The sequence below is a fragment of the Pogona vitticeps genome, chromosome 5, assembly GCF_051106095.1.
Source record: "Pogona vitticeps strain Pit_001003342236 chromosome 5, PviZW2.1, whole genome shotgun sequence".
Classification (NCBI taxonomy): domain Eukaryota; kingdom Metazoa; phylum Chordata; class Lepidosauria; order Squamata; family Agamidae; genus Pogona; species Pogona vitticeps.
Genome location: NC_135787.1, coordinates 103427265 through 103452349, shown reverse-complemented (window position 1 = coordinate 103452349; position 25085 = coordinate 103427265). Strand labels below are relative to the sequence as shown.

At 42.1% G+C, this 25085-nt stretch overlaps 1 protein-coding gene and 1 long non-coding RNA gene across 5 annotated transcripts in view; one reads left to right on the top strand and one right to left on the bottom strand.

Annotated features, from left to right (window-relative positions):
- Positions 1–1984: 1984 nt before the first annotated feature.
- LOC140707435 (uncharacterized) lies at positions 1985–25085 on the bottom strand. Of its 2 annotated transcripts, XR_013545621.1 has the most exons (3): positions 24991–25085; positions 3978–4033; positions 1985–3364 (listed from the first exon to the last, which is right to left on the bottom strand). It is a non-coding gene; the product is annotated as an uncharacterized LOC140707435 (long non-coding RNA). The 2 variants fall into 2 exon arrangements; XR_013545620.1 differs by having other exon boundaries at positions 1985–4033.
- The window catches only part of PRR5 (proline rich 5), a 106532-nt gene continuing 105030 nt past the window's right edge, over positions 23584–25085 (top strand). For all 3 annotated transcript variants that reach the window (XM_078394177.1, XM_078394179.1, XM_073000863.2), the window contains exon 1: positions 23584–25007. The gene's annotated coding sequence lies outside the window, so the exon portion shown is untranslated. The remainder of the gene's footprint in view (positions 25008–25085) is intronic.

The window sequence follows — 25085 nt, the reverse complement described above, 5'->3', positions numbered from 1 at the left end:
AGTTCTGTGTGTGTGTTTTAACATGCACAGGTTACAGAGTCAGCAACATTGGTTGCATGCACTGAGTCCATCTTAATAGGTCCAGAGAAAGAACTCTTTAACTTCTCCTAAGTGGAACAGCAACAGAAATTTTCACATATCTTTTTGCTTGTTTCATTGTTTCTTTATTGCATTCCTGTCCCTCCTTTCCTTCAGAAAGCTCAGGATGGTGTACACACAGTAGTTTTCCTTCTGAATGTGTTGCTTACTGTCAGCTGTAGAACCCAGATTAATATGCATATGAGAACATTAGCCTGAACCCAGCTGGTAATGTCAAATACAGTAGACCCACTGAATCAACTGGATCAATTGATCACTAAATCATGTGATGTGCTTAAGTGTTGATTCCCCGTTTAGAGACAGCCAAGTCCAAATTAGAAATCCTGCAGAAAAATTTCATGTGGCTGATACTGGGACTGCCCCCAGGAACTCCTCAGCTCATCTCAAAGCTGAGTTAGGCCTATCCTAAATTGATCTGGCTTATTATGGGTATTGGCATAGATTGAACAGCTTGGACGACTCCTCCCTGACAAAGTGCTGCTGGCTAGAACAACTAAACTCGGGTGGTTCGTCACAACCATGTCACCAAAAATTAAAGATTTACAACCTTCTGATGGAAACATTCCTTAGCTTAAGCTCCCGTGACCTTAGGAACTGGATCTTTGACCTTGATGCCAGTCAGGATAGGGCGGCTATTGTTGGGTCCTGTTTTTCTACCTGGTACCCCCAACTTCACGTGAACCACGCAAAACCAAAATATTTTGAGTCACTGACTTTTCCCCAGATTCACAAAGCTTTTACAGAACTTAGTTTTGGACAGATGGCCTCGGCATACCTCAAAGGGATTTATAAAGGAATTCCAGTTGAGGAACGAAAATGTGTTTTTGGCTACATCCAGATTGAAGATATAACTCACTGCTTACTGTTTTGTCCTCTCTATAAAAATACTAGAGAAAGATTTCTGGTACCCATCCTTCAGATGTATCTTAAGTGTACCACCACAGAAATAGTACAGTGGAGTCTTGACTTGCGGTCAGTTCCACTTACGTACTTTTCGACCTGTGGACTCTCCAGCTGCAAAATTTAACTTCGACTTGCGGCCGGAGAATCGACCTACGGACCAGAAGGGGGAGGCGGGGAAAGTGCCAAATTTGAATTTGGTGCTTTCCCCACCTCCCCCTTCCAGTTCGTAGGCCGTAGGTCGTGCCTCCGGATGCCTTGCAGGGCTTCTCTGCCGCCATGGGAGGCATTTCGGGGGTCCCCCCCCGCCGCCGATAGTGCTTCAGAGCCACTATCGGCAATGGGGGAACCTCTGAGATGCCTCCCATGGCCGCGGAGAAGCCCTGCAAGGCATCCGGAGGTCCCCTACCACCACCGCCGCTGCTCCGAAGACAAAAAGGCAGGGAGAAATGGCAGGAAATTCGAATTTGTTTGCCTTTGGAGGTCTCAAAGGGCTCCCCCACACACACATTGGAGGAAGCTCTTGGAGACCTCCAAAAGCTCCCAGCAGCAGTGGCGGTGGCAGCAGGGTGGGTGGGGCCTCTGGATGCTTTCCATTGCTTCTCCGCCTGGAAGACATCAGGAGGTCCCCGGCAACCGCCGCTGCTGGGAACAGAGCAACGACAGGCAATCCCAGACATGCTCGGACTCCCGGGAGTCCAAGCATGGCCAGGATCACCCGGCGCGGCTCTGCTCCCAGCAGTGGTAGCACATGAACCTCTGGAGGCCTTCCCCACCACCCTGAGAGGCCTCTTGGATGTCCCCCCGCCACCGCCGATAGTGTCTCCGAAGCACTATCGGCAGCAGGGGGGGGAGCTCCGAGAGGCCTCTGGCAGCTGCGCCGAAGCCCTCAGAGTCCTCCAACAGTGGTGATGGCAGCGGCAGGGGACCCCTTGAAGACTTCAAAAAGGTAAAGTAATTTTTTTTAAAATTATTTTAAAATTGTGTATGGGGGGATGTTTCTTGGGCGAGTTACGGATTAATATGTTTTCAATGCATTCCTATGGGAAATGCATTTTTGACTTGAGGACTTTTCGACCTGTGGACCCCGTTCCAATATGGATTAATTCCGTAGGTCAAGACCTCACTGTAGTTGGATTGCTTGCCAATACACAGTTGCACATTACATAAGCTGTAGCGCAATTTGCACTGGCAGTCAAGAAGCTGAGATTTTGATTTGTCAAGGATCATAATGCCACATAAATGCTGAATACAGTGGACTGACATCATATGTCATGATAATATTCTTAGACCGAGTTTTATTGGTTTTATGGCAATTGCCTGTTTTTATTGGATTTTATATACTATATGTACATTGTAAAGGCCTATGGTCAGAAACAATAAAGTTTATGCATGTATATGTCACAGTAAGCTATTGTTCATGTTAAACATGGCTTCTTGATTAAGCCATGAAGCATGTGATAGATTCCCCATTCAACAGCTGACTCAGTTGGTCAGAATGTACCAGTTGGGGCTATCAGTTAGATTTAGACCATGAAATTTTTAGTAGTGACTTTTTAAAGTTTATGACATATTCAAATTAATTTTACTTGTTATGTGTAATAACATTTTTTCCCCTTTATCTTGGGCCACTTTCAATGGAAAGGAAGCTTGGGGGACAGAGGTCTATACAACTATAAGGAAAGAATCACTGGGAAGCAGAACCCAACCTCCCAAGCATATAATTCCTTTTCATGTAAATTAAAAGACAGTTTAACACTGTTATACAGATAAATTATAAAGATATAAGCAATGTCTGAGAGATTATCAGAAACCAGAAGGAGAGTAAGAATGGTGATGGTTTGAGGTAAAACTTGGAGTAAGAACTATGTAGCTTGCCCTAAACTACACAGGCTGGCTTTTCTCCTGGAAGGCATGGGAGGGGGGGGATCTAATTCCTGAGCCACTAGCTCCAAGTGTTCCAACTCATTGAGCCATCCAGTCAGCTTAGGATAAGCAAAACCAGCACCAAATTACACAATATAAAAAAAAATACACAGGACATTATGCTGACTACAAGACTGAACTTTGCTTAGTTTATAATTTGAAATTCCTTCAAGCTGGTCATCATCATCATCATGGCAGTGCAGAGTTTGGAGGGGCCCACTAGTTACTGTCCTACTTGCTTCTAGATTATCCACATTTGGCACAAGGAACCACAACAGAATCGTGTGGCATTAGATGAAAGGAAGGGGATTTGGAAGCACCCATTGTTGTTCACTGCTTCTCTTCATTTCATTTCATTTCACTTCATTTTACAGCTGAATGACTGGAGTTTTCTTCTAATAATATCCTTTCTTCTGAACTTTATCAGCAGCTCCAGAGTCTACATTTGCTCAAGAGAAGATTACAGTATCAGAACTGATTTTTGTTGCTGGAAACAAGAAGCAAATGATGTTCCTTACTTGTTAAGTCAAAGTGGGTAATACTCTATACCAGTGGTTTCCAATCTTGGGTCCCCACATGTTTTTGGACTTACAACTCCCAGAAATCCTGGCCAGCACAGCTAGTGGTGAAAACATCTGGGTGTTTTAGTCTAATAACATCTGGGGACCCAAGAGTGGGAACCACTGCTCTAGGCCAAGGCACATTAAACTGGCATCCGAGACACAAAATCTCACAAGCACCTCTCCTCCTTCCTGACAGCAAAAATACAATGAACATATATCTGACCTTTCATGACACTCAAAATCTGATGCCTGAATTAGCCGCCTCACCCCACCTAATAGCAGGGCCTGTCCTGCCAAGTTTTATGATCCCCTTTGCTAACCAGAGCATGTCCTTCCACCCCCTTCTGCTTTTCTGTGCTATTGGTACAAATATCCACCTCTCACAAATTTCTTGGCTCCTTCCCACCTTAGCTCCCTCATGGGGAAGACACTGCTATCAGCAAATGAAAAGACGTCACATTAGCTGAACAGCATATTCTGTCATCTTACCTCAAATACTTCTGTGACTGAGCAGCCTTGAAGCACCTCGCAAGTCAATAAGACAGCTAAAATTAATTCAAATGACAAATTTATTAGACTTGCTGTAAAAAAAGAAAGGAAAAGACACTTCCCACCCCCACCATTGCTTCTGATAATAAATGTGCCCTCTGTGGCCACATCACAGAATGATCTACAGCAATGGCAAAAGTTTAAAATAAAGGGAGGAAAAAGCCTGTGCTTAAATTAGTCTATAAAAATGAAATAGCACCATGTGAGAGACCAAGGAAAGATAATGGACAGCCAGCTAAAAATAATTTGCCAAGTCGTGTTATCAGGATATATTAATTCAGTGTAAATTCAACAAGTCAAAAGTGATGGAATGAAACATTAATCCTAAGTGAGTATATTCCTTTTTCTTTCTCTGTGCATCTCTACTCAGCATGCCTGCTCTATTCTAAACCTGGCAGACAAGATTTGTGTTATGGGACAAGGTAAATTTCCAGTCCTCTGCTGAGGTTTATAAGGTTTGAACCTGAGAGGCTAGTCCAAAATGCATCTACCATTCCTCTGTGTTTATTCATATTAACTGATCAGTGTAAAGGAATACATGTTAACTGGGTGGCTGCTAAAGCTGAATTTTATTGAAAAGGTTTAATTATTATTTTAGACTTCTTTTAAAAGTGATTTTTCCTTTGTATTAATTCTATGCAAAGTATTAAATATGACAGGGAACCAAAAAGTTAATATTAATAACTTTCTCCCCACAAAACTGTGTTTATTAAAATTTTTGAGTTAACAGAAATAAAATTAAAAGTGTTTGATGAACAGCCCAAATTAAAAGCAATGAAAGTAATCTCTTACGGCATGTATTAACATCCAGCAGTGCTACTACTATCAAAAAGGACTATACATAGTTTGAGATAAGAATGCCAACAAGTCTGAAATTGACAAAGGATTATTAGAATATCCAGCCCCTCAATTTGAAGTCCAGGTATTCAGACATATCAAAGCCATATCAGAAGGAAAAATGAAGGAAAATGCTAAAAGTGCTTGGACTTTGTGAGGAAAAAGAAAACTTAACCATTCCTGTATAATAGCAATTCTGGACCTCTGCCCAGCATTCAAGAAGCAATCCTAAACCCACTGATATTAATGCAGAAAATCAAAGCACCTTCACTGATAGTAATACTACTGTATATCAATAGCCCAGATTTTACATCAGCCATTCTCTCTCATTTTAAGCCCTTGTTTAAGAGCATGTTGGCTTTTTGGACAAAGTACTAACAAATACACAACAATGTGACTGTGCCCTTCATTTCCTTTTCTGCTGATACAGGACTTTGAAAATGACTGAGCAAGGATTTTTTAAAAATGGAAATGTGTTGGTGAAGCACTGTAGCAACAATGATCTCTCACAAACAGAAACACATGCACCCTCCCTTCTCCTCCCTCTCTTTCTCTCTGCCCAGCAGACTCCCAAGAAAGGGACAGCTTGCTCTTGACCTGAGACTCCTTGCTTGCAGGAGGATGTCCACCTCTGCTATAGAATTTTTCCCACACAACTTTGCTAGGTTCCTCTGCCACCAACAATCAGCATGTCCTGGGACATTCCAGATGCTTGACAGACTGGCTCTGATTGTGCATGTGTGTTTTTTAAGGGTTTTTTTATATATACTTCTGGATACCAAGGAAATTGCCTGAGTATATGTAGAAAACTAGTGGTATACTCTGGCTTCAGATAAATGTTGGAAAACAGAACAGTTGTGCACTTTTGCTGGCTGTTGACAGGTGGAGAGACACACCCCCAACTGCCCCAACTACCTGAAAAGCTCACACAATTTTGCTCTGTCAGCCAAGGAATTAAAACACGAAGAGGAGATCCTGTAAGAGATTATGAGACACGGCGGAAACATCAATGAGCCTCAGAGTTCTCCTGGGTGGTCCAACTGCTGAGGTGTGGAGGAGGGCTCAAAATAAGGTCACCAGAATCTCTCTCTCCCCTCCATCCCACAGCTGCCCAGGAAGCCATTTAAGCAGGGTGGATGGAGGGTGTTGGCTATATTTTAGGCTAGCTGTTGCATTATGTATACAAACACAAACAATACTAGCTTGTTCTTCATTTTCAAAGATAACCATCTCCATCATATTCATGATGGGGGGGGGAGAGGTGAAGTGAGGATTCAAGGTTGAGCAATAGCACATAGATGGACATGCAGGTGACTGAACAATATGAGCCTGGAAGAGATAGAAACAATGGAGGCAGATTAGCTGTTCCTGGGCTTGTTGGGAAATTACTTTCCTGCTTTCTCACTCTTCTCTTTCTGTATCCTTGATTCTTTTTATTTCAAAGTCTTTACCCCCTTATTTTTCATGCACATACCCACATGGACACAAATACCAGCTTGTACTTTTGCATTAGGTTATCTGGTGATGGGGAATGTGGATGGATGAATGTGTTCTTTGTTCTGTGAGCTTTGACTGGAATAAGTCACATTAGGGACTATTCCTTTCCCTCCACCATTTTCTATTCCCCCACATACACTTTTTCCTTCTCCTGCTGGTGTGCTGCATCAGTGCCTGATGCTCTTGTAATCTGCTGGAAAAAGTCATAAGAACCAAGTATTTCTCTTCAACCTCTCTGTTCATGATAGGCCTTTGGTGCATTTTGCCATTATAGAGAACCAAATTATTTTGGTGTCTACTCTGAGCACACTCTAGGAGATAGGTTACATGTGGATTCTCTACCAAGCACAGCTGCTGCTTTGGCATTTGAGGTGGTCTGGCAGATCATTCCTTTTTTGGTGCAAAATGCTACTTTGGAGGAGACTATTCCCCAACATCTGAAAATGTACATGCTTATCTGAAACACATGCACATTGAACCTTTAAAAAAAAAAAGGTCTGCATAAGTCTGAAAATTGCTTGTGCTGCAGAGCATACCTTAACATAGGTCACAGTCCTTTCTCTCTATTTGCATTTTTTTAAAAAACTGATCCAGAAATGTACAATATTTGTGGAAGCCAAGGCCACCTCCAAATCAGCTTGGAGCAGGACAGTTCAAATCTGTATCATAAATATATAATAATATTTAGGTAAATATACACTTTGGGTTAGGAGGTATGGGCACATTCTCCTGGCAGCCCTCTCTGTCCAACAGATGTTCATGTTTCCCGCCAAGGTCTTGCTTGGAATTGTGTACTGTGCTGTTCCAGAGGCATTGTTGGGGGGGGGGAATGGTACCCCATCCCACTACCAACCACACCAATACAAACCACTAGTTTTGCTTGGCTTTGTTTTACTTCCAAAACTATATGTATGAAACTGCTTCACTGTGAGAGGATCAACACATAAACCAGCCATTTTAAACATGTTCAACCTACATTATGGCTGACAGGAGACTTACTACAGTGGGGTCTTGACTTAAGAACGGCTTGAGTTAAGAACATTTTGACTTAAGAACCACTCTCATAGGAAAATATTGACTTGACTTAAGTACTTAGATTTGAGTTAAGAACTGAAAAAAACCACGTGGGAGGCAGGGAAAGTGCAAAATGTGAAATATCAGTTAACTGTTGGCCAGTGAAAAGTGTGCCTGTCTGCTTCCTCACTCCTCCCAGCGTTTAGAGAGTGGATTGGGAGACAGTCTTCGGACTGCCTGGTACTGTACTGCCTGGACTGTATTTTCCCTGCCTTCCCTGAACCTTTCTTGACCTAAGAAAAAAAGAAACAAAATATCCCCCTCTAGTGGTCGAAGGCAGAATAGCAGCTTCCCATTAGTTTCTATGGACGGAAAAGAGCAGATACGGATCAAATGGTTCTCAATGCATTCCTATGGGAAATGCAGATTTGACTTGAGAACTTTTTGACTTGAGAACCGCCTTCCAATACGGATTAAGTTCTCAAGTCAAGACCCCACTGTAATATATCAAGGAGTATTTAGTAGACCTCACTGTCTTACCTGATACATGTCAGCTATCAGTAAGCACCAAGAGATTTACATCCAACACAGTTTATTTTAGGAAACAAAGTGCTTCACCATTCCACCCTCCCCTCCCACTATTGGTTGATTTCTCTCCTTGCTCCACGTGATAGGACCCCATTGGCTAACCAATGCAGATCTTCATAAACCAGCATGAACCTCCAAAACAAGCTTCATGCCCATCTCTACTTCTGATAGAGAGTGCTTGCAAAGCTGACATTTAAAAGAAGAAAAATAACTGAGCTTTAGGGTGGGATGGAATGGAGATTGTATTAAATTGTTTATTTCACACAGAGAGAAAAAGATGTGTCCAACATTCTCAACACCCCCTCTTAAATTTGCTTGAATCTTCCGGAGCAGAGGTCGTCAACCCCCGGGCCGCGGCCCATTGCCGGTCTGTGGCTTGAGCCCGACCAAGCTGTGAACACAGAACTCCCGCTCCACCCCCCCCCCCCGCATGCACTCCCCTCCCAACAGCTGCTTTGTACACGTGAAAGGTGACACCTTCCATCAGGGTAAGAGGAATGGTTTGCATCCCTGGCGGAGACGGAAGAGAGAGTCGGGGTTGGGAAGAAGTGCCCGAGTGCCTGTGTGAAGTGGCAGGCAGCCACGCAGGTGGCGTGCAGGCGTGAAGGGGTGGGGAGGGCTCATGCTGGTGCATGCAGGGCAGGGCTGGGCCAGAAGGGGGAAGAGCGAGTGTCAGAAGCCAGAGGAAGAGTGTGCCTCCTTTGTCAGGGATTGTGCTGGGCTTCCAAAGCCGAGCCTCCCTCCCCGCCAGCCCACGATCACCTTGCCCTTTCCCGGCAGTGGCCCTGAAGCGAGGCAAGCATTCAAAACTGGAAACTTCGCGGCAGCAGCAGTCACGCTGTTTCCTCTCTTCCCTGCCCTGCTCTCCTTTCTCCATCACCTTCTTCCCCCGCCCGCCTTTGCTGCCCCACTGCTGCCACTACCGCCACCCGGGTGCGCAGGTCCCCTTTCTCCCCGATTCCACCCCTTTGTACCTCTTTGGCCCTCCAGACCTCGCTGGCCTGACTCTGGGGCTCTGAGTCTTGGGGGACCCTCTCCCCCTGCTCCTGTGGGAGGTCTGTCTTCGCAGTGGCAGTGGGGGGTGGCCAAGAGCGAGAGGCTGAGCATGGCCAGGGTGCTCCGGCTGATCGCCTCCTGGCGGGCTCCAACGAGGCTGGGGTCGGTGCTCCTCGCTGCCCTTGGCAAGCTGATGCTGCCACTGGTGCGTCCAGTTCTGGAACCAGCACCAGCAGCTGTATTTGAATTTCCCATGGAGGGCGACCTGGCCGCATTGGAGCCCGTCGGGAGGCGAGCATCCAGAGGGAGCCCCCCAGCCATGCTCAGACTCCCAGGCTTCCACCGCTGCTGCCAGCACACACTCCCTCACCGCTTCAAGCATGTGCCCATGCACAGGGGGTGGGGTGGGCATGCGGGTGCTCAAGCATTCTTGTGCATGCGTGAAGCGGTGGGGGAATGCACATGCACCATAGGTGCTGCCAGCATGCACTCCCTCACCCCTTCAAGCATGCGCCTGTGCACAGGGGGTGAGCTGGGCATGCGGGTGGTCAAGCGTTCCTGTGCATGCCCTAAGTGGTGGGGGAACGCACCATTTTGCGCATGCGTCAGAGAGCGCGAGGAGCCACCTCAACACCCTCAGAGGCTCCGCCAGTCCGCATTACAAAAAGATAGAGGATCGCTGCTCCAGAGGATTTGCCCAGCTTAAATGTCCTTTCCTTATAACAAGAACAACACCAATAAATGACAGGAATTTTATGGGTGGAGCGGTGCCTTTTCCTTTGCCCCAGCAGAGGTTTGTCCAATTCAAGTACCAGTAATCAGACAGATAATGACATTGAGAGTAATAAAGTAAAGAAAATTGTATTGTAGCAGTAGCAATACATACAGAGTTGTTCTTTCTGCAGTCCTTTGGTCATACACATTACAGTATTCAAGGTCAGTCCATTTACCATAGTATAAATCCAGAGTCCATAGTAATATTCTGCTTCGTAAACCAATCCTGCAGAGTAGCTGCTGCTTCTCTCAAGTCAGTCCCCCAACAAACAGTGTTCTGAGGCTGTTAGCTTTATTGCCCCTTGTGGCCAGTTAGAGATTAGTGTCTACAGGCTTCTTCTCTAGCATTTTATTTCCACAGCTGTATTAAATCTAACTGGTAAACTTGTTGTTAGCACAGCTGTAGTATTGATCTGACTCTTTCTACAAACTTTGATTATCAATGCCTACAGGGATGTTCTAGACCTGACAATAATAATAATAATAATAATAATAATAATAATAATAATAATAATAATAATAATAATAATAATAATAATAATAATAATAATAATAACAACAACAACAACAACAACAACAACAACAACAACAACAACAACAACAACAACAACAACAACAACAACAACAATAATAATAATAATAATAATAATAATAATAATAATAATAATAATAATAATAATAATAATAATAATAATAATAATAATAGAAGAAGAAGAAGAAGAAGAAGAAGAAGAAGAAGAAGAAGAAGAAGAAGAAGAAGAAGAATGTTCTCTACATATCACCTACACCCTCCATGCACACTCCCAAGTATGGACAGTGATAGAATTTGGAGTTCAAAGTACCATACTGCAGATGTGACAGAACTGAATTTCACCATCATACTGTGATTCCTTATCCAAACAGGTGGATTGTTTCAATATTTGTGGCACATTACACACAACAGCCCCAAATCATGAAACCAAGACATGGCTTTATGGTAATCCTCTTATAAACAACTCAAACTATTCCAACTCATGATACAATCAGAAATTGTGGAAACAAAACAATGTGTTTGTCTTGTTACACGTCCAGCATGTTGGCTAGTTAGCAATCTTGATGTAAATTTCAAGATATGGGAGGAAGGACCTCCATCACAGATTAAATTGTTTGCTTGTTTGTTTGCATGCTAACTAATCAGAGGGGCTTGCTTTTGTTGGGCTGGATAAACTCCGCCCTTTTTCTTCCCTTCTTGTTTTGAGAGACTCCATTTTGTCTCAGACGCTTTTTCACCTTGGAAGATGCTAGATCTCCAGGCTGGATCTTTGAACCCTAGAGATCCTCCCAGCCACATGGGCTGAGGAAACAAACCTTATTTTTTACTATTTTCCTTTCTATCAACTTTAAGCCTAATGAGTGCCTTTTTTAGAAATGGACTTTTAAGTGAGTAAAATATATAAAACCTATTATACTTAAAGTTTACCTCCTGAGTCTTATTTTCTAAAGTACTAGGCTTTGGTGAGGGTGGATACCAATAACAATTGGGTAAAGAAGGGGAGTTCTACAGCTACAGTAATTCTAACCTTAAGGAGCTGGCCTTCTGCTGTGAATTTTACTGGAACTTAAGTAAGTTCCCATAACTATCAACACAGCAAACTCCTGACTAGAGACACAAGTTTCTGCTAAGAATCTGACATTAATATTTTGCTCTTCAAATATGACCATTTTCTCCCTCACTGTACCCCTTTCCTTCCTTCTACCTTGTCAAGTAGCAACAATTTAACAGTCCAGTAGAGCAGAATGCAATGTAATCACCATACTTGATCTCTGGAATTGCTTTTATAAAGCAGCAATAAACAAGTGCTGTTACATACACAGACCTGCATGAAGGCATAACTCTTATAACGAAGAATGTGCCTTTGGTTTCCTGCTTTGCATTTCAATATCATATATATATATCAGCTGATCTGTGGCCGGCAGGCAGATTTTTTTTTTATTAAAAAGGACGAATAAAATGGGAAAATATTTGTCAATCTGTATTTGTCAGCACTTAAAGTTTGACAAATACGGACTGATGAATATTTAACAAATATTGGCTCTTTTTGTCGAAAAAAAGATCTGTTTTTATATTCGTCCCAATCTCTAGTCAAAATATTTCCTTGAAAATGCCAACAATTTCATAAGTGGTCTTCAACCAAAAATGTTTCAAAACAGCACGCCACCTTTCAAGTCTTAAATACTAACCCAGAGATGCCTATGCCCCTGCCTTTACTTGGCTGTTTTCAGCAGATTCTAATCTACTTTATTATGCATGAGTTTCAAAGATGAATGTGCAGCAATTAAATGCTTATTAAATTTTAAAGAAGAAGCCTGTTGTTCTGGGTTGGAGGAAGTAAGTGTATATGCACTCACAAACACAGAGGGGCAAAAACTGAAATTATATTGTGTAAGACCAGATGAGGAACACATACTGTATAATGTATACAAATGTTTATTTAAAAGCCTTAAACTTACTCATTTGAAATTTGAGGGACCTTCAAGAAACAAAATGAAGCCAATCCAGATTCCTGTTTTGGAAGTTCCAGTACTTAAATATTTTTCCACTGATTTTAATGCTCTTAAAATGCACATGACAAAGGCCTCCAAACAGGTGAGCCAAAGGTGCGGACCTGTCTACAGGGCTAAGTGGTGCATAACCACTATGCCTATAAAATGAGTTCATTCTACTATATAGCTTTCATTTTAATAGCTGAGCGTGATTTTAGGTAGCAAGCATTTTCTGATTCTTAAAGAGGAGCTGGTTCCCACCCTTTTTAATATATATATATTGGCCCTCTATCAAATGATAGTACTGTGAATTACATTCACCTGCCCTGCCTACTGCCATCCAAGGGTGGCTGGCAATCATGGGGACAGTGTTGCCTGCCCACAAATTTGGGAATAAGGTATCTCCCAATCCCTTTCCACCAGCTGTCCCTATTTTCATGCATCCAAGATCCTCTCAGGTTTAGGGTAGAATTTTGAAAACAACGGTGGTGATCGACCTTGTTGCCACTGTTTATTGGGCCCTCACAAAGGATCACACCCTTTTTCTCTTGTAGCTGCCACCAGGTATTCTCCTAATACCAATTATGTTGGTATTAGGAGCTGTACAGTAATCATTGTAATTTGTGGTCCCAATTGTTGGGATTCCCTGCAGTGTATGCCCTAATCATACACATGATTGTTCCATTAAATTTCTCCACCATTCCATTTGTTCTTGTAATACCTTAAAGACCAGAAAAGGTGTCTGTGTGTCCCTTTTCCATTATTTTCTGTCTATATTTAGAAGGGATTATTAGTTGTTTTTGAAGGCTCTCCCCTCCCCTCCTGGGATTTATAAGATCTCTCTAAATAAAAGGCCTTTTTCCTCAAAGTACCTCTCGGGGTTCTCAGGGGTTACTGAACCTTTGCTAACCATTTTAAAGCACTGTTCCAAGGTAGAATCTGCTTTTTGTTCCTTTTTAAATGTACTCTCATTTGGATTCCTCATGGTTACTAAATCAGCTATCTCATCATTCCCTCTTAGTAGTTCATTAGGGAATTAATGTTTTTCCTCAGATATTTATTTATTTTCTTTCTGGGAGCGAGTATTCACTAAAACACTCTTGACATGTTCAGCGAGATCTATCCTGATTAGGCATGGAGCTGGTAGTTCATTCGTAATTCCTGTTTTCCACCACCCAGTCCACCCTTGATATTTTATCAGTATTTTCACCACCGGTAACGTAATTATCTCTGCCCCAATTCCTTTGACTGTTAGGCTTTCATCTTTCAATATATGTTCAGCAGGGATTATTTCTGGATGGCATAACGTCATCTGAGAGCACAAGTCTTTTAGAGCTAGATATTTAGTGTCATTTATATAAATATTATCCCCAGAACATCTAACAAGTTCCTGGTTACTTTCAATCAAATAACAATGGAGAATTTTAGCTTTTGGGAGTTGTTGTTCTTGCTGGTCTGGGCTCTCTGCTCTAGCAGTAACTAGGGTTGCTATGGCGCCCGCTTCAACTGCCCCTGTGGGTGCCTCATTCTGCTGTAGGCAGTATAATTTCTTAGGCAAATTCAAGTTCCCTTTTTGTTGCCCACTCTCTATTTTTAGCACATTGAGCTATGAAGTGTCATTGTTCTCCACAGCCAAAACAGCATCTAGAAACTTTTTGTTCAAAACTTGGGGACTTATCTCCCTTTCCTTCCCAGTTTTTATATCTCTGCTGGCTCTGCTCAGAGGGCTTGCCTCTAAAATGGCTTCCAACTGCCTGTTGATTTTTGAGGTTCTCTCTGGGTTCTTTCTGTCATCCCAAGCTTTCCCACCAATTTTTACCTCAGAGTCTCTTGGATGTTTTATTGCTGTGATATGGTCAGCTATTTCACTGGCCTTCAAAATATTTTTAGGCTTTTTATCTTTTACCAAATACCTCATTTCCCCAGGTAGAACTGAGAAAAATTGTTCGAGACCAATGATATTTTTCATATCCTCTAGGGTCTGGACCTCTGACTGCTCAAGCCACTTTTCCAAATACCTCATCATATTTGCCCTTAATTGAGAATAGGATTCCTCAAACATTTTGGTCAATGCTCTAAATTTCCGCCTGAAATGTTCCGCATTGATCCCAAACCTTGCAAAAATCAGCTTTTTAAAAGCTTCGTATTCTCTTGCTTTTTCTTGGCATTTGGGCGTATATTTCATCGAGTTCTCCACTTATTTGGGTTCTTAAAATGATCATTTTCTCTGATTCCTCTATTTTGTAGTCCCAGCAGGCTCTCTCAAACAGAATTAGGAAGGCCTCAGCATTATCTCCCTTTCTGAATTGTGGGAATTTCTTAAGGTCTCTTTTTGAAATCTCTTCTACTGCTGAATTATTATTATTCTGATTTGGGACTGTAAATTATAATTGTCTCATTTTAAATTAGTGTTCCATCTCTTTTTCCTTCATAGCCATTTCTCTTTCTCTCATTTCCAGTTGTCTGGCTTCTGCCTTTTCTCTTATTTCTAGTTGTCTCCTTTCTTGCTCCATAGCCATCTCCCTTTCTTTTGCTTCTAACTCAATTTGCCTTAGCTGAAATTCCTTTTCCAATTTCCACTTTTGAAACTCTTGGGAGGTTAAAATAGCTTCTCCTCTCCTTGAGGCCTCCTCCTCCTCCTCCTGCACAGCATTCTCCTGAGCATTATCATCTTGCTCAGCTAATTCAAGAGGGCTTTCCTCTTTGTGACGTAACCCTTGTCCTTCAGATACCTCCATTGTTAACCGTTTCCCTCTCTTAGAAGGCATGGTTTATCTGTTTTTTCACAGATTCAGATAGACAAGCCTCATTTTAAAAGGGACCTATTTTTTTTCTGTGTTAGGGAGAGATTGATTGATATTGTACTCAGTAGCTTTCCCTTGACAGCTTAGGTTTGTTACTTTGGCATCTAGCCTCATTGTTCCCTGTAGGATACACTGTTTCTTTTCGCCTCCAGCCACCCAGCTATTTCCGCTTATGTTATTTTTCTGTTTTCCAAGCCCCTCTGCTTGGTCCAGTTCCCTCAGTTCTGTGTCTGACCCTGGCTTCCGCTTTTGTCCCATTCAGCATTCCCTTCTTAGAGCCTAGGGTCCAAACCTAGCCCACTAGTCTTTCAAAATCTTGAGGTAAACCTTGAATTGTTGAGTTTTCCTCAGATCTTTTCCCTTTCTTTAGTCTTTCCCTGGTCTGCAATCAGGAGTCTCTTTTAAGCTTTTCCCCAAGACACTTTCAAGGGTCCCACTCCTGCCCTTACAGCACCAGACTACTAGGTTTCCTAAGCTCAGGAAATTCACTTTTGCTTTGGCTTACTATAATCCCTTTTGCTTACTGGATTCTCACTCATATCTCTTTGGTTTACTGGATTATCTTTCGATCCCGCTGCTGGTCACCATGTGGCGACTGATCTTGTTGCCCCTGTTTATTGGGCCCTCACAAAGGATCACGCCCTCTTTCACTTCTAGTGGCCACCAGGTATTCTCCTAATACCAATTATGTTATACACATGTGCTGCCACAACTAAGGGTTATTGAACTTAGGAATCAGAGGTTTAATTAACAAATATTATTTTATTGTCAAGTAAATCATAAAGGTAAATCATGCATGAACTGTATCAGGTATTAACACAGATTGGATTATGTATGCAATCACTTTTATTCCAACTACTATATACTTTTGATTAATATCTCTCTTATAGTACTTATAACTTCATTCCCGCTTGTTCAATATATTTTAACTTTCTCAATTCCCTCTCCTAACACTCTCAGCTCAATTCACTAACCCTCTTCTTCTCACTTTTAAACCCTAACTGCCATTCCACATCTCCAACTGTCTCTCTAACTCTGCCCCTCCTGCCCTATCCTTGGCTCCTCCCCCTTCAGCTTCCGTGATGGACAGGCAGGAATGATGTCACCTGTTGGCATTTCACCACAACTATGTAGGGTTTAGTCAAAATCCTCCCCAAACAAAACTCTGAAGTAATTGTTTACAAATAAAGTTACTTAAAATTACTAATTTCCCTCTATAACAAAGTTATAACTACATTGCATTATCACACCTTAATAACAGGTAACTCCTGTTGTAATAAAAGTAATCTCAAATTACTTTTATAATTATGGCAGTTGAGGGCTAAATTATGAAGGATAAATATGACCTTCAAGTGCTGCCTTTTGCTGCTGTCCCATGCTGTGTTATGGGTTTTAATGAGGGAGAATAGATCATGTGTTTTGCACTACAAGCCAATCCATTTCCCAGCACATTTCAAAGTGCTGGTCTTAATCTATAAAGCCCCACATGGTCTGGGTCCAAGTCTGCATTTCCTTCTATGAGCTTGCCTGGACTTTAAGATCATCAGGGGAGGCCTTTTCTTTGGTCCCTCCACCCTTACAGGTGCACTTGGTGAGGACACGGGAACAGGCATTCTTTGTTGCTGCTCCCAGGCTCTGGAACTCCATCCCATGGGAAGCCAGGCTGGCCCCATCATTGCTGTCCTTCTGCAAGCAGGTGAAGTCCTTTCCCTTCAGGCAGGCTTTCCTTTAGTAATTGGTGGTCTGACAGAATTTTTTTTTAATGGATTGCCATGCTCTTTTGTTTTAAATGTTTTACTACTGATTTTATTACTTTAATACTTTTTAAATTCTTTTTTAATATTTGTATACCTACTGGTTTTAGCTTTTAAATATTATATTTTTAATTATGTAAGCCACTTTGGGTTCTTTTTAAGGAGAAAGGTGGGATAAAAGTGATTTAAATAAATCAATTAATTTGTAACATTCAGAATTTCTAAAAGAAATTGTACATTGCAAGTCCAAGTTTAATTCCAACCAAAACAAGTAAATACAGTGGTGCCCCGCTTGACGACAATAATGTGTTCCAGCAAAATCGCTGTACAGCGAAATCATCATCAAGCGAAAAAACACATAACTGGAATCCATTGAAAACCAGTCAATGCATTCCAATGGGGGAAATACCTGCTCATCCAGCGAAGATCCTCCATGGGGCGGCCATTTTGCGATGTCTATGTAGCGAAAATAGGTCCATAAAACAACGGGGAGCCATTTTGCGAACTGCTGATCAACTGTTTTTAATCGTTGTCTAGCGAAAAATCGGTTCGCGAAGCAGGGTCCAAATCATCGTGAAGCGAAAAAAAAACCATTGAAACCATCGTTTTGTGACTGCAAAAACTCATTGTTAAGCAATTTCATTGTCAAGTGGGGTCATTGTCAAGCGGGGCACCACTGTAAGCACTCACATGTTGTCTGCCAGGTGAAGATTCCCCCAAAACAGATTAGCGGGAAGGTTCTATGGAGACACAAGCACCAGTCTGGAGGAGCCACAAGCCATGGTCAGATATATTTTCCCCTTAGAACCTTCAAGAGGCCTCTCAGTTCCTTTCCCTCTCCCAAAACAAAGAACAGAGACCAACATGGAGCACCTAGACATGTCGGGGCTGGCCTGTTGGCAGGCCAGCCCCGAGAGCAAGGCCTCTCCTTTTGCAGCATTGTTGCTTTCTTCAGGAAAATTTCAGCTCCAAGCCCACTGGCTCCTCAGTCAAACCTAAGTCCCATGGAGGGTCATGGAACAGACCTTAGTCATGGTGATCCTAAAGCCCATTGTCATCACAGGGATGCAGTGTTGTCATGGAAATTCCTGGGTTATGCCCTGTGGCTTTAGAGCTGTAAACATTTTGTCCCTTCCCCTCAGTTTCTCCCTTCTAACCCTTCATCCATTTTCATGTTTTATCTGATCTAACCTTGTCAAAGACTTTATCCATAGCTTCACAGTTGGCTTCTCTGTGAGCTTCTTGGAAAAATAAATAAAAGAAATATCAATTTGAACATCCAAATGACAAAATGCCCTACCTGCCATGGTGACTAAGTTGGCTGAGGAAGTATATTTTCTAGTCACTGGGAAGAGGACCTCTACCACTCCTAACTGATCGAGCGTCTGTTACGGAACAGCCAACGGAATGGTGATGATGCCATATTGTTTATGACTGTTCCTATGGTAACCCATGGGTTGGTGGGGCAAGGGCAATGAGCATAACCACCATAGAATGGGATGATCTAAGACGATAAATAAACAAATAAATCATTCCATCCATTCCCCCATCACTTTTGCCTTGAAATTTGCCAATGGAGACTCAGTTTGAGATGGTGGCATTTATCAAACGTGGGTGATCATGTACTCTTACGTGGAGCTGCCAATGGAAAGTGTCAGGAAACTACAACGGGTCCAAAATGCAGCACCCAGATTGCTGACTGGGGCTGGTAACAGGGATCACATAGCCCTCGTGTTACAGCAGCTCCACTGGCTGATGATCTGTTACCAGGCACAATTCAAAGTGCTGGTCTTAACCTATACGTAAAACTCTAAATGGCCTGGGTCCAAGCCATCTCAAAGACTGTATAGCCCATTACGGAGCTGGCTTGGGTGTTAAGATCATCAGGAGAGGTCTTTCTTTCAGTCCCACCATCTTCACAGGTGCGTCTGATGGGGTCACAGGAGAGAGCATTCTCTTGTTGCTGCTCCCAGACTTTGGAACTCCCTCTCACAAGAGGCTAAGCTGGCCCCATCTTTGCTATCCTTATGCAAGCAGGCAAAGACCTTCCCCTTGAGACAAGCCTCCCCTCAGTAACCAACTGTCTGTGATTTTTAGATAGATTGTTATGCATTACTGCTGAGTGGAGTTTTAGTACTACTTGTTTTTCTATTTCTCAGAGTGACTTTTTTTGGTATATTGATCTTTGCCTCAATATTGCTCGTTAATGTTGTAAGATGCTTTCTTATTCACTGTTTGTAGTTTTAAATATTATCTTTTAATGATGTCAACCCCCACCGTATACTTGATTTCAACTTTAAATATTGTCTTTCATTGTTGTAATCTGCCTTGGGTCCTTTTCAAGAACATGGGTGGGGTAAACATATTTTAAATAAATAACTAAATTCCTCTTTGGGATTTCTTCCAATGAAAGGCCAACACAACATGTGTTCAACTTTCCTTAAAGCCATGATGATGCATATGAATGACAGAGACTACATCTTAGGAGCTCTTAGACCTTTTTTGGACATGTTTCATAGTATTTGAGGTGTGTGGGGGGCAAAGAGGAGTTGGAAAGTTTTAGGGTAAGACACTCCAGTACATACGGTTTCTTCCACTCTCTTGCTCATTTATTAGGGTGTGTTTCCTTTACCTCACTAAAAATACTTTTTATGCAAATAAGATGGTGAGGGGTCACAGGTTACTTGGCTATTATGACTTGAAAAAGGTTGGGAACATGGATCTAGTAAATGGCTGCGGTAATGCTATTAAAGTAGCCCAGTTCTGGTCAAAAATAGTCTAATCATTTTAAAAGTTAAATTTGTTTGAACTTTATATTTCATATATGTCCACAATTTTAAATTGTGCAATGCTCCAATATGAATAAAGAAAGAATTTATCACTGGATCGCTGTTATTATTAACTGCATTTATGTCCTCATCAACTCCCCAGACAATAAGGATCAACTGAGGAGGGTGAGAGGAAGGAAGGAATAGTGGCAGCAAGACTAGACGAGGGAAGGAAAGAAGGCAGGGTGCTGTGGGCTGGAATGAGACTGCATTGCATCCAGTATGAATGGTGAACTCCTGTATGACTCCACAGCCCCTGTGTGAGCACTGACTGCAATTTCAAACATAATGCAGGCTGTATTTATATAGTGTGCCATACAAAATCTACCTAGTCATATACAACTCTATGCGTGTCTATCTAAAAGTTCCATTTTAGGTCCTGTAGCTTTAAGGCTGATTAGATAGTAAAATGAGGCACAGTAAACATGTACTTTGAGCCTGTAATCCTATACCTTTCCAGCCCCATTGAACTCAATGAGACTTAGTTCCATGTTGAGTAGGTATTGGAGATGGGGATATTCGTATTCATATAAGAATACAAATATCTTAGATGCAACTGGACCTAATGAGGGTCCGACCTCCAGAACTGGACTGTCCACTCATGCGTCTTGCTGCCATGCTGGGGACGTCCCGCTCATCCTTCCAGTGGCACCTGGAGCTCTGCTCTCTTGGTTGACCACTTCAGGCAGGGGGCGGGAGGATGGGTCTGTCTGCATGGCTGCTGAGTGGCCAGCTACGTAGGAAGAAAACGGAGTTCCAGCTGCCATTGGAAAGACGAGTGGGACTGCTGCCATTTTAGGTCCAGTCGTGTTGGGGCTATTTGTATACAATATCCCCATCTCTAACAGGTATGTTTAAGATTACTTTGCCAGCTACATTTCTAGTAAGGGAAAACAAGGCGAAAAGGATAAATATTCTCCAAATCACAAAGGCTTCTGGTTAGTTTCAATATTTATTTTAATTGTTCTCCCTTTTAAAGGAATTATTTATTCCATGCAGACTTTTTATGCTCCAGAGCAATAAATTTAAAGGGCAATGAAACAATTTTGTAAGAATGCAGATCCTGACATTTGAACTTTTTAAAAAATTATTGCTAGTTATTATGACACAAATAGCTAATATATATCAAAGTGTGTAGAAACTATTTCCTTTAATAAAATAATGTTTGCAATTTTTTCCTCTTACTCATATCAGTAACTTAAACAAATAAAGAGGTTCAAGTCTGCTAGGTTGGTTTAGCATTCTCTTCTTGTTAATCAGAAATGGAAGTACAAGTTTCAGACGCTTTTGCAGCTGCTCTGGAAGCATCAGGAGGACCTTGTAAGTCTGAGGCTTTTTCAAGAAGTCCTGTACCATGACTTAGCAAGGAGCTAGGGAGTAAACTGTTAACAAATAACAATGTTTCATTTAAGTAAAACATATGGAGAGCACAACAACATTATTTTAGCAAAACAATACAACTTCCAACTTAGTTGGTTTTTTTTGTAATATTATCAGGAAAACATTATCTGGATTTCTAGAAAAGGAATTTCATTCATTCATTCATTCATTCATTCGACAAATATACTGCCCCATTAGTGCAAGCACTATTTCTTCTGCTCAATGTATGCCAAAAAATGTTTCCATACTCTTGACATTATACCTGAATGGTTGTTTGAAATGTGGGTCTTCCACACAATCCAAAAGTCAGCAGGTCCTTTCTCTGTACAGTGGGGTCTCTACTTAAGAACGTCCCTACTTAAGAACAATTCAACTTAAGAACAGCTCCATTTGCTAAATTTTGCTTCTACTTGAGAACAGAAATCCAAGATAAGAACAGGAAAAAAAAACCTTTCCTGCTCTTTTTTTAACCTTAGGTCATCTTAGGTTAAAAAAAAAATTCTCCCCCTAGTTGTAGAGTACGTATTAACCAGCTTTGCATTAGTTCCTATGGGAACTAATGCTTCAATGTACGAACGCAACTCTACATAACAAAAAAACAGCCAGAACGGATTAATTGGTTTTCAGTCCATTCCTATGGGAAATTTTGCTTCAATTTAAGAACGTTTCAACTTAAGAACACCATTCCAAAATGGATTAAGTTCTTAAGTAGAGGTTCCACTGTAGTTTCTATGGACGGAAAAGAGCAGATACGGATTAAATGGTTTTCAATGCATTCCTATGGGAAATGCAGATTCAACATAAGAACTTTTCAACTTGAGAACCACCTTCCAATACGGATTAAGTTCTTAAGTAGAGACCCCACTGTATAGTGTGAAGTACTATGTAAAAGCTTGTGAGTTCAGTCAAATATACAGACAGAGCTCCTGTGTTCAAGAGATGTGACTTACTGGGGTTCCCAACCACAAGAGTTCTGTGCTAGGTCCCTTTGCAGACATTTGCATTAAACACATGAGGGTCTTGTGGAAGGTGGGAAATGAGTGGGAAGACATATCTGTGTGCTCTCACTGCTCCTTTAGGCTCCAACAGTTTCAACTATGATGTGTGAATAAGGCCATCGGAGTCCCAAAACTGGTTAGCAAAAGTTTAAAGCCAGCCTTACCAGCGTGTGAAATGGTATCTTAGGCACTATATGACCCGCTACTATTTATGCATGTCATAGGTGTAAATACAGGCAAGATGTGTTCTTACTCTCACAGTTTTCAACTGATGAAATCAAAAGGTAGGCAAACCTAGTAAGTGCCAGGGATAAAAAAATGAGGAAAATCAAGGGACATGGAAAGAGCCAGTATCTTTAACAGGAAATGTATAAGCTGGGATTTTTTTAAAAAAACACATTCAGTGTACAAAATGGCATTTTGAAATTCTTCACCCTATTTGTGGAAGGAGAAAATGGAGTGACAATATCACAGAATTTCTCCTACAGTTGCTCAGAGGTGGGCCTCACCATTAACCATGGTTGTGCCAAACCTTTATTCTTCGCCCCCCCCCCCCAAATTTCATTATTTGCATTACTACTGCAAGAAGGGAAAACCATTTCACTTCCTCCATAATTTCCTCTAGCTTTTGTCATCCAAAAGAAAAATCTCAGACCAGTTCTCAGAAGAATGTCTTCAGAGAAACATGTTTTCAATATTCATCATTCTTCATTCAACACCTTTGCCAGACTTTCCAATAGTTACATTTATTTATTTGTTTGTTTGTACATCACCTTTCTCCCATAGGCAATATTTAAAGTAGCCAATATTTAAGGCAAGCAATGCAGAGTCCTCTCATCTCTATGACACCATCAAAGTTAGCAGGTATGAAAGAGGGAAGCGTTTTGTCCACCTCAATGATAAACTTGAAAGTACTTTCCTAAATAGTTTGTCGTTCAAATTTCCATAGGCTTTACCTTTCCAAGACAAAGGCTTCAGTTTTAGTCCCTCTTTCTTGGAGTTTTTGAGAATTCCTTTTTTTTAGTTTACCATAACAGTGCAAGCTAGCCAAAGATGCTGCTGGTCCCCCCCCCCCCCAATTGTACTACACATTTCTTCATCACTTTGAAGCTTCCCTCAATGATGGAATCTTTCTGATCTGAAAAAGCCCTGTAAAAGGAGTTATAACACCTTCCCTAATTAATTGAACTGTTGGAAGCTGGGGTGGGGAAAATCCCAGGTGATGCAAAAATGATTATACTGTACAATGAAACACAAGATGCACACACACCTCCCAGCCACCTAATGAGTAAGGGAAGTGCAAGAATCCTGAACCTCACCCATCAGAATTCCTCTGAAATTTCTGCTTTGAAATTATTTCCGAAAGAAATGTAATTTCTACTCTATTGTAAGAGAATAAACAAAATTTCTCATGGAATAAATTCTTGGCACAGCATTGTCTCACAGTATTCTTTAACTCTGCATGACAGAATCAATCTGCTGACACTCCCTCTTCAAGATAATGAATAAATTAGGCCAAGTGAGGCAACTGTCTAAGGGGGAGGTGCTGGGGGACTCTTCCTCATGAATTCTCTGGTCACTCTCTTCTGCTAGAGGACAAAGCCATGTCTGGCCCATAGCTTATCTGGACCCCTTAAACTGGCCTGCTGCTCTCAGGTGAGGTGGAGTACAACATCCTATTGCCAGCAGCTACAGAATAGTCAACTGGCAGCATTTCTAAGATGGAATGATGGAGGAGACATCACCTTGCCCTTTGCCTTGCCATGAAAAGTAGAAGATGCCTGCCATCCGATTACTCCATACGGTACAGAACGGTGAGAGTATATGGACAACCTGGATGACCTACAGCAAATAAGGCTGGTACATTGGAGAAAAGAAATTGAGTGTTGTTTGGCAAATTGTCTTGGTCAAAAGGCTGAAGAGGCTGAGCAAGAAGACTGTCCTGGGCATCTTTCCAGCCCTGAAAGAAGAAGATGAAGAGGAGGAGGAGGAAGAGTATGGTTCAAGGCCAACTTCCTTCTGAGTTTCTGAGCAATCAGAGAGTGATCTTAATAGATAGACTTTAAGAAGGTACCCTGTATTAATTTCTCTGTATCCATGCAAATACATACCTCAGCTTTCTTGTAATGGCATGGGACCTAGAATAATGTGTTCCATGAGCCTTTACTCTGCTGGTTATTCTTGCAGAGCTCAATATCTAGTTCACATGCATGTAGCGCTCTCTTTCTCTCCTTCAGGGAAGAAGGATAAACATTTAGACCAGGATACACAAAGCAGAGACCCTCAAATCTTGTTGGATTACAACTCTCAGCACTCCTCACCATCGCTGATACTGATTACAGCCTGACGGGAATGGTAGTCCAATATCCCGAGGGCGGCACCTGATTTCACCAGACCAGGCCAGAGTGGTGCAGGTACCTACTCTTGCAAATCCAAATGCCGCCATAACACCCACTTGCAAAAATGCCCTGAAAAGTATAACTGGAAGGCAGGTGGGATGGGGTAAAGGGTTCCATCTCATACGGAAACTAAACTGATTCAAATGATCTGTCTTCTTACATCTTTATCCTAAAGACGGGTTGGGGTTCTCCTCTGCCCATCTCTTCCTGGATCACGTTCCTTCTGCGGACTCCTTTGTAGTAGGAGGCGCGTAGGGTAACGCGAAAAGACAGATTTCACAGAACCCCGACTCCCTCGGGAAGGGGGAAAGCTTTTCTTTGCCCAAACGAAAAGCCGTCAGGCCCTACTTAACAGACCTACTCCTTCCGGCTTTCAGCTTTTCCTGCCTCCACTTGGGAGGGGACTTCTGCACATGCTCAGACACTAAAGCCCCTAGTAGTGCGAGAAAGTGGCGGTCCTCTCAACTTGTTCCACGGGTGTCACCTTAAGGGCTTGGCAACGCCCGTCGGGGAGGGGCGGCGGCGAAGAGCGAAAGCGCCAAAGAAACGGGACATCCCTACCCGATCCAAACTCGCAGGTGCGTCTTTTCGCTTTCGTTCCCCCTCTTTCCATCCAGCCTTTCGGCGGGGTGTGTGCGGGTGCGGGTGTGTGTGTG